A 17385-nucleotide genomic window follows, 5' to 3' on the forward strand; every position below is an offset into this window, starting at 1 on the left:
CTAGGGTTCGGGTTAGGGAACGGCAAGGTTTAGGGCACAGGTGAGGGTACGGACACGGGCTGGCGTCAGGGCACGTGCGGACGCATGGGTCAGTGTCAGCGTACGTATCAGGATTAGGGCATGGCGGTGGGTAAGGTGTAGGGCTGCCGGTGGGTTTCCGTTCCGGGCTAGGGTTCGGGTTAGGGAATGGCAAGGTTTAGGGCACAGGTGAGGGTACGGACACGGGCTGGCGTCAGGGCACGTGCGGACGCACGTGTCAGTGTCAGCGTACGCATCAGGATTAGGGCACGGCGGAGGGTAAGGTGTAGGGCTTCCGGTGGGTTTCCGTTCCGGGCTAGGGTTCGGGTTAGGAAACGGCAAGGTTTACGGCACATGTGAGGGTACGGACACGGGCTGGTGTCAGGGCATGTGCGGACGCACGGGTCAGTGTCAGCGTACGCATAAGGATTAGGGCATGCGGAGGGTAAGGTATAGGGCTGCCGGTGGGTTTCCGTTGCGGGCTAGGGTTCGGGTTAGGGAACGGCAAGGTTTAGGGCATAGGTGAGGGTACGGACACGGGCTGGGGTCAGGGCACGTGCGGACGCACGGGTCAGTGTCAGCGCACGCATAAGGATCAGGGCACGGCGGAGGGTAAGGTGTAGGGCTGCAGGTGGGTTTCCGTTCCGGGCTAGGGTTCGGGTTAGGGCACGGCTAGGTTTAGGGCACAGGTGAGGGTACGGACACGGGCTGGGGTCAGGGCACGTGCGGACGCACGTGTCAGTGTCAGGGTACGCGTCAGGATCAGGGCACGGCGGAGGGTAATGTGTGGGGCTGCTGGTGGTTTTCCGTTCCGGGCTAGGGTTCGGGTTAGGGAACGGCAATGTGTAGGGCACAGGTGAGGGTACGGACACGGGCTGGGGTCAGGGCACGTGCGGACGCTCGGGTCAGTGTCAGCGTACGCGTCAGGTTTAGGGCACGGCGGAGGGTAAGGTGTAGGGCTGCTGGTTGTTTTCCGTTCCTGGCTAGGTTTCGGGTTAGGGAACGGAAAGGATTAGGGCACAGGTGAGGGTACGGACACGGGCTGTGGTCAGGGCACGTGCGGACGCAAGGGTCAGTGTCAGCGTACGCATCAGGATCAGGGCACGGCGGTGGGTAAGGTGTAGGGCTGATGATGGGTTTCCGTTCCGGGCTAGGGTTCGGGTTAGGGAACGGCAAGGTTTAGGGCACAGGTGAGGGTACGGACACGGGCTGGCGTCAGGGCACGTGCGTACGCACGGGTCAGTGTCAGTGTACGCATCAGGATTAGGGCACGGCGGAGGGTGAGGTGTAGGGCTGCGTGTGGGTTTCCGTTCCGGGCTAGGGTTCGGGTTAGGGAACGGCAAGGTTTAGGCCACAGGTGAGGGTACGGACACGGGCTGGGGTCAGGGCACGTGCGGACGCACGGGTCAGTGTCAGCGTACGCATCAGGATTAGGGCACGGCGGAGGGTAAGATGTAGGGCTGCCGGTGGGTTTCCGTTCTGGGCTAGGGTTCGGGTTAGGGAACGGCAAGGTTTAGGGCACAGGTGAGGGTACGGACACCTGCTGGGGTTAGGGCACGTGCGGACGCACGGGTCAGTGTCAGCGTACGCATCAGGATTAGGGCACGGCGGAGGGTAAGGTGTAGGGCTGCCGGTGGGTTTCCGTTCCGGGCTAGGGTTCGGGTTAGGGAACGGCAAGGTTTAGGGCACATGTTAGGGTACGGACACGGGCTGGGGTCAGGGCACGTGCGGACGCACGTGTCAGTGTCAGCGTACGCATCAGGATTAGGGTACGGCGGAGGCTAAGGTGTAGGGCTGCGTGTGGGTTTCCGTTCCGGGCTAGGGTTCGGGTTAGGGAACGGCAAGGTTTAGGGCACATGTGAGGGTACGGACACGGGCTGGGGTCAGGGCACGTGCGGACGCACAGTACAGTGTCAGCGTACGCATCAGGTTTAGGGTACGGCGGAGGGTAAGGTGTAGGGCTGCGTCTGCGTTTCCGTTGCAGGCTACGGTTCGGGTTAGGGAATGGCAAGCTTTAGGGCACTGTTGAGGGTACGGACACGGGCTGGGTTCAGGGCACGTGCGGACGCACGGGTCAGTGTCAGCGTACACATTAGGATTAGGGTACGGCGGACGGTAAGGTGTAGGGCTGCTGGTGGTTTTCCGTTCCGGGCTAGGGTTCGGGTTAGGGAACGGCAAGGTTCAGGGCACAGGTGAGGGTACGGACACGGGCTAGGGTCAGGGCACGTGCGGACGCACGGGTCAGTGTCAGCGTACGCATCAGGATTAGGGCACTGCGGAGCGTAAGGTGTAGGGCTGCGTGTGGGTTTCCGTTCCGGGCTAGGATTCGGGTTAGGGAACGGCAAGGTTTAGGGCACAGGTGAGGGTACGGACACGGGCTGGGGTCAGGGCACGTGCGGACGCACGGGTCAGTGTCAGCGTACGCATCAGGATTAGGGCACGGCGGAGGGTAAGGTGTAGGGCTGCGTGTGGGTTTCCGTTCCGGGCTAGGGTTCGGGTTAGGGAACGGCAAGGTTTAGGGCACAGGTGAGGGTACGGACACGGGCTGGGGTCAGGGCACGTGCGGACGCACGGGTCAGTGTCAGCGTACGCATCATGATTAGGGCACGGCGGAGGGTAAGGTGTAGGGCTGCCGGTGGGTTTCCGTTCCGGGCTAGGGTTCGGGTTAGGGAACGGCAAGGTTTAGGGCACAGGTGAGGGTACGGACACGGGCTGGGGTCAGGGCACGTGCGGACGCAGGGGTCAGTGTCAGCGTACGCGTCAGGATTAGGGCACGGCGGAGGGTAAGGTGTAGGGCTGCCGGTGGGTTTCCGTTCCGGGCTAGGGTTCGGGTTAGGGAACGGCAAGGTTTAGGGCACAGGTGAGGGTACGGACACGGGCTGGGGTTAGGGCACGTGCAGACGCACGGGTCACTGTCAGCGTACGCATCAGGATTAGGCCACGGCGGAGGGTAAGGTGTAGGGCTGCCGGTGGGTTTCCGTTCCGGGCTAGGGTTCGGGTTAGGGAACGGCAAGGTTTAGGGCACAGGTGAGGGTACGGACATGGGCTGGGGTCAGGGCACGTGCGGACGCACGGGTCAGTGTCACCGTACGCATCAGGATTAGGGCACGGCAGAGGGTAAGGTGTAGGGCCGCCGGTGGGTTTCCGTTCTGGGCTAGGGTTCGGGTTAGGGAACGGCAAGGTTTAAGGCACAGGTGAGGGTACGGACACGGGCTGGGGTCAGGGCACGTGGGGACGCACAGGTCAGTGTCAGCGTACGCATCAGGATTAGGGCACGGCGGAGGGTAAGGTGTAGGGCTGCTGGTGGGTTTCCGTTCCGGGCTAGGGTTCGGGTTAGGGAACGGCAAGGTTTAGGGCACAGGTGAGGGTAAGGACACGGGCTGGGGTCAGGGCACGTGCGGACGCATGGGACAGTGTCAGCGTACGCATCAGGATTAGGGCACGGCGGAGGGTAAGGTGTAGGTCTGCGTGTGTGTTTCCGTTCCGGGCTAGGGTTCGGGTTAGGGAACGGCAAGGTTTAGGGCACAGGTGAGGGTACGGACACGGGCTGGCGTCAGGGCACGTGCGGACGGACAGGTCAGTTTCAGCGTACGCATCAGGTTTAGGGCACGGCAGAGGGTAAGGTGTAGGGCTGCGTGTGGGTTTCCGTTCCGGGCTAGGATTCGGGTTAGTGAACGGCAAGGTTTAGAGCACAGGTGAGGGTACGGACACGGGCTGGGGTCAGGGCACGTGCGAATGCTCGGGTCAGTGTCAGCGTACTCTTCAGGATTAGGGCACGGCGGAGGGTAAGGTGTAGGGCTGCGTCTGGGTTTCCGTTGCGGGCTAGGGTTCGGGTTAGGGAATGGCAAGGTTTAGGGCACTGGTGAGGGTACGGACACGGGCTGGGGTCAGGGCACGTGCGAATGCTCGGGTCAGTGTCAGCGTACTCTTCAGGATTAGGGCACTGCGGAGGGTAAGGTGTAGGGCTGCTGGTTGTTTTCCATTCCGGGCTAGGGTTCGGGTTAGGGAACGGAAAGGATTAGGGCACAGGTGAGGGTACGGACACGGGCTGGGGCCAGGGCACGTGCGGACGCACGGGTAAGTTTCAGCGTACGCATCAGGTTTAGGGCACGGCGGAGGGTAAGGTGTAGGGCTGCGTGTGGGTTTCCGTTCCGGGCTAGGGTTCGGGTTAGGGAACGGCGAGGTTTAGGGCACAGGTGACGGTACGGACAAGGGCTTGGGTCAGGGCATGTGCGGACGCACGGGTCAGTGTCAGCGTACGGATCAGGATTAGGGCACGGCGGAGGGTAAGGTGTAGGGCTGCTGGTGGGTTTCCGTTCCGGGCTAGGGTTCGGGTTAGGGAACGGCAAGGTTTAGGGCACAGGTGAGGGTATGGACACGGGCTGGTTTCAGAGCACGTGCGGACGCACGGGTCAGTGTCAGCGTACGCATCAGCATTAGGGCACGGCGGAGGGTAAGGTGTAGGGCTGCTGGTGGATTTGCGTTCCGGGCTAGGGTTCGGGTTAGGGAACGGCAAGGTTTAGGGTATATTTTAGGGTACGGACACGGGCTGGGTTCAGGGCACGTGCAGACGCACGGGTCAGTGTCAGTGTACGCATCAGGATTAGGGTACGGCGGAGGGTAAGATGTAGGGCTGCTGGTGCGTTTCCGTTCCGGGCTACGGTTCGGGTTAGGGAACGGCAAGGTTTAGGGCACAGGTGAGGGTACGGACACGGGCTGGGGTCAGGGCACGTGCGGACGCTCGGTTTAGTATCAGCGTATGCGTCAGGATTAGGGCACGGCGGAGGGTAAGGTGTAGGGCTGCTGGTGGTTTTCCGTTCCGGGCTAGGGTTCGGTTTAGGGAACGGAAAGGATTAGGGCACAGGTGAGGGTACGGACACGGGCTGGGGTCAGGGCACGTGCGGATGCACGGGTCAGTGTCAGCGTACGCGTCAGGATTAGGGCACGACGCAGGGTAAGGTGTAGGGCTGCTGGTGGTTTTCCGTTCCGGGCTAGGGTTCGGGATAGGGAATGGCAAGGTTTAGGGCACAGGTGAGGTTACGGACACGGGCTGGGGTCAGGGCACGTGCGGACGCACGGTTCAGTGTCAGCGTACGCATCAGGATTAGGGCACTGCGGAGGGTAAGGTGTAGGGCTGCCGGTAGGTTTCCGTTCCGGGCTCGGGTTCGTGTTAGGGAACGGCGAGGTTTAGGGCAAAGGTGAGGGTACGGACACGGGCTGGGGTCAGGGCACGTGCGGACGCACGGGTCAGTGTCAGCGTACGCATCAGGATTAGGGCACGGCGGAGGGTAAGGTGTAGGGCTGCGTGTGGGTTTCCGTTCCGGGCTAGGGTTCGGGTCAGGGAACGGCAAGGTTTAGGGCACAGGTGAAGGTACGGACACGGGCTGGGGTCAGGGCACGTGCGGACGCACAGGTCAGTGTCAGCGTACGCATCAGGATTAGGGCACGGCGGAGGGTAAGGTGTAGGGCTGCGTGTGGGTTTCCGTTCCGGGCTAGGGTTCGGGTTAGGGAATGGCAAGGTTTAGGGCACAGGTGAGGGTACGGACACGGGCTGGGGTCAGGGCACGTGCGGACGCACGGGTCAGTTTCAGCGTACGCATCAGATTTAGGGCACGACGGAGGGTAAGGTGTACGGCTGCGTCTGGGTTTCCGTTCCGGGCTAGGATTCGGGTTAGGGAACGGCAAGGTTTAGGGCACAGGTGAGGGTACGGACACAGCCTTGGGTCAGGGCACGTGCGGACGCACGGGTCAGTGTCAGCGTACGCATTAGGATTAGGGCACGGCGGAGGGTAAGGTGTAAGGCTGCGTGTGGGTTTCCGTTCCGGGCTAGGGTTCGGGTTATGGAACGGCAAGGTTTAGGGCACAGGTGAGGGTAAGGACACGGGCTGGGGTCAGGGCACGTGCGGACGCACGGGTCAGTGTCAGCGTACTCATCAGGATAAGGTCACGGCGGAGGGTAAGGTGTAGGGCTGCGTGTGGGTTTCCGTTCCGGGCTAGGGTTTGGGTTAGGGAACGGCAAGGTTTAGGGCACAGGTGAGGGTACGGACACGGGCTGGGGTCAGGGCACGTGCGGACGCACGGGTCAGTGTCAGCGTACGTATCAGGATTAGGGCATGGCGGTGGGTAAGGTGTAGGGCTGCCGGTGGGTTTCCGTTCCGGGCTAGGGTTCGGGTTAGGGAACGGCAAGGTTTAGGGCACAGGTGAGGGTACGGACACGGGCTGGCGTCAGGGCACGTGCGGACGCATGGGTCAGTGTCAGCGTACGTATCAGGATTAGGGCATGGCGGTGGGTAAGGTGTAGGGCTGCCGGTGGGTTTCCGTTCCGGGCTAGGGTTCGGGTTAGGGAATGGCAAGGTTTAGGGCACAGGTGAGGGTGCGGACACGGGCTGGCGTCAGGGCACGTGCGGACGCACGTGTCAGTGTCAGCGTACGCATCAGGATTAGGGCACGGCGGAGGGTAAGGTGTAGGGCTTCCGGTGGGTTTCCGTTCCGGGCTAGGGTTCGGGTTAGGAAACGGCAAGGTTTACGGCACATGTGAGGGTACGGACACGGGCTGGTGTCAGGGCATGTGCGGACGCACGGGTCAGTGTCAGCGTACGCATAAGGATTAGGGCATGCGGAGGGTAAGGTATAGGGCTGCCGGTGGGTTTCCGTTGCGGGCTAGGGTTCGGGTTAGGGAACGGCAAGGTTTAGGGCATAGGTGAGGGTACGGACACGGGCTGGGGTCAGGGCACGTGCGGACGCACGGGTCAGTGTCAGCGCACGCATAAGGATCAGGGCACGGCGGAGGGTAAGGTGTAGGGCTGCAGGTGGGTTTCCGTTCCGGGCTAGGGTTCGGGTTAGGGCACGGCTAGGTTTAGGGCACAGGTGAGGGTACGGACACGGGCTGGGGTCAGGGCACGTGCGGACGCACGTGTCAGTGTCAGGGTACGCGTCAGGATCAGGGCACGGCGGAGGGTAAGGTGTGGGGCTGCTGGTGGTTTTCCGTTCCGGGCTAGGGTTCGGGTTAGGGAACGGCAATGTGTAGGGCACAGGTGAGGGTACGGACACGGGCTGGGGTCAGGGCACGTGCGGACGCTCGGGTCAGTGTCAGCGTACGCGTCAGGTTTAGGGCACGGCGGAGGGTAAGGTGTAGGGCTGCTGGTTGTTTTCCGTTCCTGGCTAGGTTTCGGGTTAGGGAACGGAAAGGATTAGGGCACAGGTGAGGGTACGGACACGGGCTGTGGTCAGGGCACGTGCGGACGCAAGGGTCAGTGTCAGCGTACGCATCAGGATCAGGGCACGGCGGTGGGTAAGGTGTAGGGCTGATGATGGGTTTCCGTTCTGGGCTAGGTTTCGGGTTAGGGAACGGCAAGGTTTAGGGCACAGGTGAGGGTACGGACACGGGCTGGCGTCAGGGCACGTGCGTACGCACGGGTCAGTGTCAGTGTACGCATCAGGATTAGGGCACGGCGGAGGGTGAGGTGTAGGGCTGCGTGTGGGTTTCCGTTCCGGGCTAGGGTTCGGGTTAGGGAACGGCAAGGTTTAGGCCACAGGTGAGGGTACGGACACGGGCTGGGGTCAGGGCACGTGCGGACGCACGGGTCAGTGTCAGCGTACGCATCAGGATTAGGGCAAGGCGGAGGGTAAGATGTAGGGCTGCCGGTGGGTTTCCGTTCTGGGCTAGGGTTCGGGTTAGGGAACGGCAAGGTTTAGGGCACAGGTGAGGGTACGGACACCTGCTGGGGTTAGGGCACGTGCGGACGCACGGGTCAGTGTCAGCGTACGCATCAGGATTAGGGCACGGCGGAGGGTAAGGTGTAGGGCTGCCGGTGGGTTTCCGTTCCGGGCTAGGGTTCGGGTTAGGGAACGGCAAGGTTTAGGGCACATGTGAGGGTACGGACACGGGCTGGGGTCAGGGCACGTGCGGACGCACGTGTCAGTGTCAGCGTACGCATCAGGATTAGGGTACGGCGGAGGCTAAGGTGTAGGGCTGCGTGTGGGTTTCCGTTCCGGGCTAGGGTTCGGGTTAGGGAACGGCAAGGTTTAGGGCACATGTGAGGGTACGGACACGGGCTGGGGTCAGGGCACGCGCGGACGCATGGGTCAGTGTCAGCGTACGCATCAGGATTAGGGCACGGCGGAGGGTAAGGTGTAGGGCTGCGTGTGGGTTTCCGTTCCGGGATAGGGTTCGGGTTAGGGAACGGCAAGGTTTAGGGCACAGGTGAGGGTACGGACACGGGCTGGGGTCAGGGCAAGTGCGGACGCACGGGTCAGTGTCAGCGTACGCATCAGGAATAGGGCACGGCGGAGGTTAAGGTTTAGGGCTGCGTGTGGGTTTACGTTCCGGGCTAGGGTTCGGGTTAGCGTACAGCAAGGTTTAGGGCACAGGTGAGGGTACGGACACGGGCTGGGGTCAGGGCACGTGCAGACGCACGGGTCAGTGTCAGCGTACGCATCAGGATTAGGGCACGGCGGAGGGTAAGGTGTAGGGCTGCGTGTGGGTTTCAGTTCCGGGCTAGGGTTCGGGTTAGGGAACGGCAAGGTTTAGGGCACAGGTGAGGGTACGGACACGGGCTCGGGTCAGGGCACGTGTGGACGCACGGGTCAGTGTCAGCGTACGCATCAGGATTAGGGCACGGCGGAGGGTAAGGTTTAGGGCTGCGTGTGGGTTTCCGTTCCGGGCTAGGGTTCGGGTTAGGGAACGGCAAGGTTTAGGGCACAGGTGAGGGTACGGACACGGGCTGGGGTCAGGGCACGTGCGGACGCACGGGTCAGTGTCAGCGTACGCATCAGGATTAGGGCACGGCGGACGGTAAGGTGTAGGGTTGCCGGTGGGTTTCCGTTCCGGGCTAGGGTTCGGGTTAGGGAACGCAAGGTTTAGGGCACAGGTGAGGGTACGGACACGGGCTGGGGTCAAGGCACGTGCGGACACCCGGGTCAGTGTCAGCGTATGCATCAGGATTAGGTAACGGTGAAGGGTAAGGTTTAGGGCTGCCGGTGGGTTTCCGTTTCGGGCTAGGGTTAGGGTTAGGGAACGGCAAGGTTTAGGGCACAGGTGAGGGTACGGACACGGGCTGGGGTCAGGGCACGTGCGGACGCACGGGTCAGTGTCAGCGTACGCATCAGTATCAGGGCATGGCGGAGGGTAAGGTGTAGGGCTGCGTGTGGGTTTCCGTTCCGGGCTAGGGTTCGGGTTAGGGAACGGCAAGGTTTAGGGCACAGGTGTGGGTACGGATACGGGCTGGGGTCAGGGCACGTGCGGACGCACGGGTCAGTGTCAGCGTACGCATCAGGATAACGGCACGGCGGTGGGTAAGGTGTAGGGCTGCTGGTGGGTTTCCATTCCGGGCTAGGGTTCGGGTTAGGGAACGGCAAGGTTTAGGGCACAGGTGAGGGTACGGACATGGGCTGGGGTCAGGGCACGTGCGGACGCACGGGTCAGTGTCAGCGTACGCATCAGGAAAAGGGCACGGCTGAGGGTAAGGTGTAGGGCTGCCGGTGGGTTTCCGTTCCGGCCTAGGTTTCGGGTTAGGGAACGGCGAGGTTTAGGGCACAGGTGAGGGTACGGACACGGGCTGGGGTCAGGGCATGTGCGGACGCATGGGTCAGTGTCAGCGTACGCATTAGGAAAAGGGCACGGCGGAGGGTAAGGTGTTGGGCTGCCGGTGGGTTTCCGTTCCGGGCTAGGGTTCGGGTCAGAGAACGGTGAGGTTTAGGGCACAGGTGACGGTACGGACACGGGCTGGGGTCATGGCACGTGCGGACGTACGGGTCAGTGTCAGCGTACGCATCAGGATTAGGGAACGGCGGAGGGTAAGGTGTAGGGCTGCTGGTGAGTTTCCGTTCCGTGCTAGGGTTCGGGTCAGGGAACGGCAAGGTTTAGGGCACAGGTGAGGGTACGGACACGGGCTGGGGTCAGGGCATGTGCGGACGCACGGGTCAGTGTCAGCGTACGCATCAGGATTGGGGCACGGCGGAGGGTAAGGTGTAGGGCTGCTGGTGGGTTTCCGTTCCGGGCTAGTATTCGGGTTAGGGAACGGCAAGTTTTAGGGCACATGTGAGGGTACGGTCAGGGGCTGGGTTCAGGGCACGTGCGGACGCACGTGTCAGTATCAGCGTACGCATCAGGATCAGGGCACGGCGGAGGGTAAGGTGTAGGGCTGCTGGTGGGTTTCCGTTCCGGGCTAGGGATCGGGTTAGGGAACGGCAAGGTTTAGGGCACAGGTGAGGGTACGGACACGGGCTGGGGTCAGGGCACGTGCGGACTCACGGGTCAGTGTCAGCGTACGCATCAGGATCAGGGCACGGCGGAGGGTAAGGTGTAGGGCTGCGTGTGGGTTTCCGTTCCGGGCTAGGGTTCGGGTTAGGGAACGGCAAGGTTTAGGGCACAGGTGAGGGTACGGACACGGGCTGGGGTCAGGGCACGTGCGGACGCACGGGTCAGTGTCAGCGTACGCATCAGGATCAGGGCACGGCGGAGGATAAGGTGTAGGGCTGCGTGTGGGTTTCCGTTCCGGGCTAGGGTTCGGGTTAGGGAACGGCGAGGTTTAGGGCACAGGTGAGGGTACGTACACGTTCTGTGGTCAGGGCACGTGCGGACGCACGGGTCAGTGTCAGCGTACACATCAGGATCAGGGCACGGCGGAGGGTAAGGTGCAGGGCTGCGTGTGGGTTTCCGTTCCGGGCTAGGCTTCGGGTTAGGGAACGGCAAGGTTTAGGGCACAGGTGACGGTACGGACACGGGCTGGGGTCAGGGCACGTGCGGACGCACGGGTCAGTGTCAGCGTACGCATCAGATTTAGGGCACGACGGAGGGTAAGGTGTAGGGCTGCGTCTTGGTTTCCATTCCGGGCTAGGGTTCGGGTTAGTGAAGGGCAAGATTTAGGGCACAGGTGAGGGTACGTACACGGCCTGGGGTCAGGGCACGTGCGGACGCACGGGTCAGTTTCAGCGTACGCATCAGGATCAGGGCACGGCGGAGGGTAAGGTGTAGGGCTGCTGGTGGGTTTCCGTTCCGGGCTAGGATTCGGGTTAGGGAACGGCAAAGTTTAGGGCACAGGTGAGGGTACGGACACGGGCTGGGGTCTGGGCACGTGCGGACGCTCGGGTCAGTGTCAGCGTACGCGTCAGGTTTAGGGCACGGCGGAGGGTAAGGTGTAGGGCTGTTGGTTGTTTTCCGTTCCGGGCTAGGGTTCGGGTTAGGGAATGGCAAGGATTAGGGCACAGGTGAGTGTACGGACAAGGGCTGGGGTCAGGGCACGTGCGGACGCACGGGTCAGTGTCAGCGTACGCGTCAGTATTATGGCATGGCGGAGGGTAAGGTGTAGGGCTGCTGGTGGGTTTCCGTTCAGGGCTAGGGTTCGGTTTAGGGAATGGCAAGGTTTAGGGCACAGGTGAGGGTACGGACACGGTCTGGGGTCAGGGCACGTGCGGACGCACGGGTCAGTGTCAGCGTACGCATCAGGATTAGGGCACTGCGGAGTGTAAGGTGTAGGGCTGCGTGTGGGTTTCCGTTCCGGGCTAGGGTTCGGGTTAGGGAACGTCAAGGATTAGGTCCCAGGTGAGGGTACGGACACGGGCTGGCGTCAGGGCACGTGCGGACGCACGGGTAAGTTTCAGCGTACACATCAGGTTTAGGTCACGGAGGAGGGTAAGGTGTAGGGCTGCGTCTGGGTTTCCGTTCCGGGCTAGGGTTCGGGTTAGGGAACGGCAAGTTTTAGGGCACAGGTGAAGGTACGGACACGGGCTGGGGTCAGGGCACGTGCGGACGCACGGGTCTGTGTCAGCGTACGCATCAGGATTAGGGCACGGCGGAGGGTAAGGTGTAGGGCTGCATGTGGGTTTCCGTTCCGGGCTAGGGTTCGGGTTAGGGAACGGCAAGGTTCAGGGCACAGGTTAAGGTACGGACACGGGCTGGGGTCAGGGCACGTGCGGACGCACGGGTCAGTGTCAGCGTACGCATTAGGATTAGAGCACTGCGGAGGGTACGGTGTAGGGCTGCGTGTGGGTTTCTGTTCCTGGCTAGGGTTCGGGTTAGGGAACGGCAAGGTTCAGGGCACAGGTGAGGGTACGGACACGGGCTGGCGTCAGGGCACGTGCGGACGCACGGGTCAGTTTCAGCGTACGCATCAGGATTAGGGCACGGCGGAGGGTAAGGTGTAGGGCTGCGTGTGAGTTTCCGTTCCGGGCTAGGGTTCGGGTTAGGGAACGGCAAGGTTTAGGGCACAGGTGAGGGTACGGACACGGGCTGGGGTTAGGGCACGTGCGGACGCATGGGTCAGTGTCAGCGTACGCATCAGGAAAAGGGCACGGCGGAGGGTAAGGTGTAGGGCTGCGTGTGGATTTCCGTTCTGGGGTAGGGTTCGGGTTAGGGAACGGCAAAGTTTAGGGCACAGGTGAAGGTACGGACACGGGCTGGCGTCAGGGCACATGCGGACGCACGGGTCAGTGTCAGTGTACGCATGAGGATTAGGGCACGGCGGAGGGTAAGGTGTAGGGCTGCGTGTGGGTTTCCGTTCCGGGCTAGGGTTCGGGTTAGGGAACGGCAAGGTATAGGCCACAGGTGAGGGTACGGTCACGGGCTGGGGCCAGGGCACGTGCGGACGCACGGGTCAGTGTCAGCGTACGCATCAGGATTAGGGCACGGCGGAGGGTAAGGTGTAGGGCTCCCGGTGGGTTTCCGTTCCGGGCTAGGGTTCGGGTTAGGGAACGGCAAGGTTTAGGGCACAGGTGAGGGTACGGACACGTGCTGGGGTCAGGGCACGTGCGGACGCACGGGTCAGTGTCAGCGTACGCATCAGGATTAGGGCACGGCGGAGGGTAAGGTGTAGTGCTGCCAGTGGGTTTCCGTTCCGGGCTAGGGTTCGGGTTAGGGAACGGCAAGATTTAGGGCACATGTGAGGGTACGGACACGGGCTGGGGTCAGGGCACGTGCGGACGCACGGGTCAGTGTCAGCGTACACATCAGGATTAGGGCACGGGGGAGGGTAAGGTGTAGGGCTGCGTGTGGGTTTCCGTTCCGGGCTAGGGTTCGGGTTAGGGAACGGCAAGTTTTAGGGCACATGTGAGGGTACGGACACGGGCTGGGGTCAGGGCACGTGCGGACGCACGGGTCAGTGTCAGCGTACGCATCAGGTTTAGGGCACGGCGGAGGGTAAGGTGTAGGGCTGCCGGTGGGTTTCCGTTCCGGGCTAGGGTTCGGGTTAGGGAACGGCAAGGTTTAGGGCACAGGTGAGGGTACGGACATGGGCTGGGGTCAGGGCACGTGCGGACGCACGGGTCAGTGTCAGCGTACGCATCAGGAATAGGGCACGGCGGAGGGTAAGGTGTAGGGCTGCCGGTGGGTTTCCGTTCCGGGCTAGGGTTCTGGTAAGGGAACGGCAAGGTTTGGGGCACAGGTGAGGGTACGGACACGGGCTGGGGTCAGGGCACGTGCGGACACCCGGGTCAGTGTCAGCGTACGCATCAGGATTAGGTAACGGCGAAGGGTAAGGTTTAGGGCTGCCGGTGGGTTTCCATTTCGGGCTAGGGTTAGGGTTAGGGAATGGCAAGGTTTACGGCACAGGTGAGGGTACGGACACGGGCTGGGATCAGGGCACGTGCGGACACACGGGTCAGTGTCAGCGTACGCATTAGTGTCAGGGCATGGCGGAGGGTAAGGTGTAGGGCTGCGTGTGGGTTTCCGTTCCGGGCTAGGGTTTGGGTTAGGGAACGGCAAGGTTTAGGGCACAGGTGTGGGTACGGACACGGGCTGGGGTCAGGGCACGTGCGGACGCACGGGTCAGTGTCAGCGTACGCATCAGGATCACGGCACGGTGGTGGGTAAGGTGTAGGGCTGCTGGTGCGTTTCTGTTCCGGGCTAGGGTTCGGGTTAAGGAACGGCAAGGTTTAGGGCACAGGTGAGGGTACGGACACGGGCTGGGGTCAGGGCACGTGCGGACGCACGGGTCAGTGTCAGCGTACGCATCAGGTTAAGGGCACGGCGGAGGGTAAGGTGTAGGGCTTCGTCTGGGTTTCCGTTCCGGGCTAGGGTTCGGGTAAGGGAACGGCAAGGTTTAGGGCACAGGTGAGGGTACGGACACGGCCTGTGGTCAGGGCACGTGCGGACGCACGGGTCAGTGTCAGCGTACGCATTAGGATTAGGGCACGGCGGAGGGTAAGGTGTAGGGCTGCGTGTGGGTTTCCGTTCCGGGCTAGGGTTCGGGTTATGGTACGGCAAGGTTTAGGGCACAGGTGAGGGTACGGACACGGGCTGGGGTCAGGGCACGTGCGGACGCACGTGTCAGTGTCAACGTATGCATCAGGATTAGTGTACGGTGGAGGGTAAGGTGTAGGGCTGCTGGTGGGTTTCCGTTCCGGGCTAGGGTTCGGGTTAGGGAACGGCAAGGTTCAGGGCACAGGTGAGGGTACGGACACGGGCTGGGGTCAGGGCACGTGCGGACGCATGGGTCAGTGTCAGCGTACGCATCAGGATTAGGGCACTGCGGATGGTATGGTGTAGGGCTAAGTGTGGGTTTCCGTTCCGGTCTAGGGTTCGGGTTAGGGAACGGCAAGGTTCAGGGCACAGGTGAGTGTACGGACACGGGCTGGCGTCAGGGCACGTGCGGACGCATGGGTCAGTTTCAGCGTACGCATCAGGATTAGGGCACGGCGGAGGGTAAGGTGTAGGGCTGCGTTTGGGTTTCCGTTCCGGGCTAGGGTTCGGGTTAGGGAACGGCAAGGTTTAGGGCACAGGTGAGGGTACGGACACGGGCTGGGGTCAGGGCACGTGCGGACGCACGGGTCAGTGTCAGCGTACGCATCAGGATTAGGGCACGGTGGAGGGTAAGGTGTAGGGCTGCGTGTGGGTTTCAGTTCCGGGCTAGGGTTCGGGTTAGGGAATGGCAAGGTTCAGGGCACAGGTGAGGGTACGGACACGGGCTGGAGTCAGGGCACGTGCGGACGCACGGGTCAGTTTCAGCGTACGCAGCAGGTTTAGGGCACGGCGGAGGGTAAGGTGTAGGGCTTCGTCTGGGTTTCCGTTCCGGGCTAGGGTTCGGGTAAGGGAACGGCAAGGTTTAGGGCACAGGTGAGGGTACGGACACGGCCTGGGGTCCGGGCACGTGCGGACGCACGGGTCAGTGTCAGCGTACGCATTAGGATTAGGGTACGGCGGAGGGTAAGGTGTAGGGCTGCGTGTGGGTTTCCGTTCCGGGCTAGGGTTCGGGTTATGGAACGGCAAGGTTTAGGGCACAGGTGAGGGTACGGACACGGGCTGGGGTCAGGGCACGTGCGGACGCACGGGTCAGTGTCAGCGTACGCATCAGGATAAGGGCACGGCGGAGGGTAAGGTGTAGGGCTGCGTGTGGGTTTCAGTTCCGGGCTAGGGTTCGGGTTAGGGAACGGCAAGGTTTAGGGCACAGGTGAGGGTACGGACACGGGCTGGGGACAGGGCACGTGCGGACGCACGTGTCAGTGTCAGCGTACGCATCAGGATTAGTGTACGGTGGAGGGTAAGGTGTAGGGCTGCTGGTGGGTTTCCGTTCAGGGCTAGGGTTCGGGTTAGGGAACGGCAAGGTTCAGGGCACAGGTGAGGGTACGGACACGGGCTGGGGTCAGGGCACATGCGGACGCATGGGTCAGTGTCAGCGTACGCATCAGGATTAGGGCACTGCGGATGGTATGGTGTAGGGCTAAGTGTGGGTTTCCGTTCAGGGCTAGGGTTCGGGTTAGGGAACGGCAAGGTTCAGGGCACAAGTGAGGGTACAGACACGGGCTGGCGTCAGGGCACGTGCGGACGCATGGGTCAGTTTCAGCGTACGCATCAGGATTAGGGCACGGCGGAGAGTAAGGTTTATGGCTGCGTGTGGGTTTCCATTCCGGGCTAGGGTTCGGGTTAGGGAACGGCAATGTTTAGGGCACAGGTGAGGGTACGGACACGGGCTGGGGTCAGGGCACGTGCGGACGCACGGGTCAGTGTCAGCGTACGCATCAGGATTAGGGCACGGTGGAGGGTAAGGTGTAGGGCTGCGTGTGGGTTTCAGTTCCGGGCTAGGGTTCGGGTTAGGGAACGGCAAGGTTTAGGGCACAGGTGAGGGTACGGACACGGGCTGGGGTCAGGGCACGTGCGGACGCACGGGTCAGTGTCAGCGTACGCATAAGGATTAGGGCACGTGGAGGGTAAGGTATAGGGCTGCCGGTGGCTTTCCGTTGCGGGCTAGGGTTCGTGTTAGGGAACGGCAAGGTTTAGGGCACAGGTGAGGGTACGGACACGGGCTGGGGTCAGGGCACGTGCGGACGCACGGGTCAGTGTCAGCGCACGCATCAGGATCAGGGCACGGCGGAGGGTAAGGTGTAGGGCTTCAGGTGGGTTTCCGTTCCGGGCTAGGGTTCGGGTTAAGGCACGGCTAGGTTTAGGGCACAGGTGACGGTACGGACACGTGCTGGGGTCAGGGCACACGCGGACGCACGTGTCAGTGTCAGGGTACGCGTCAGGATCAGGGCACGGCGGAGGGTAAGGTTTAGGGCTGCTGGTGGGTTTCCGTTCCTGGCTAGGGTTCGGGTTAGGGAACGGCAAGGTTTAGGGCACAGGTGAGGGTACGGACACAGGCTGGGGTCAGGGCAAGTGCGCACGCTCGGGTCAGTGTCAGCGTACGCGTCAGGTTTAGGGCACGGCAGAGGGTAAGGTGTAGGGCTGCTGGTGAGTTTCCGTTCAGTGCTAGGGTTCGGGTCAGGGAACGGCAAGGTTTAGGGCACAGGTGAGGGTACGGACACGGGCTGGGGTCAGGGCATGTGCGGACGCACGGGACAGTGTCAGCGTACGCATCAGGATTGGTTCACGGCGGAGGGTAAGGTGTAGGGCTGCTGGTGGGTTTCCGTTCCGGGCTAGGATTTGGGTTAGGGAACGGCAAGGTTTAGGGCACATGTGAGGGTACGGTCACGGGCTGGGTTCAGGGCACGTGCGGACGCACGTGTCAGTGTCAGCGTACGCATCAGGATCAGGGCACGGCGGAGGGTAAGGTGTAGGGCTGCTGGTGGGTTTCCGTTCCGGGCTAGGGTTCGGGTTAGGGAACGGCAAGCTTTAGGGCACAGGTGAGGGTACGGACACGGTCTGGTGTCAGGGCACGTGCGGACTCACGGGTCAGTGTCAGCGTACGCATCAGGATCAGGGCACGGCGGAGGGTAAGGTGTAGGGCTGCGTGTGGGTTTCCGTTCCGGGCTAGGGTTCGGGTTAGGGAACGGCAAGGTTTAGGGCACAGGTGAGGGTACGGACACGGGCTGGGGTCAGGGCACGTGCGGATGCACGGGTCAGTGTCAGCGTACGCATCAGGATCAGGGCACGGCGGAGGGTAAGGTGTAGGGCTGTGTGTGGGTTTCCGTTCCGGGCTAGGGTTTGGGTTAGGGAAC

Source organism: Hyperoodon ampullatus (assembly GCF_949752795.1).
Source record: "Hyperoodon ampullatus genome assembly, chromosome: 7".
NCBI classification, from domain to species: domain Eukaryota; kingdom Metazoa; phylum Chordata; class Mammalia; order Artiodactyla; family Ziphiidae; genus Hyperoodon; species Hyperoodon ampullatus.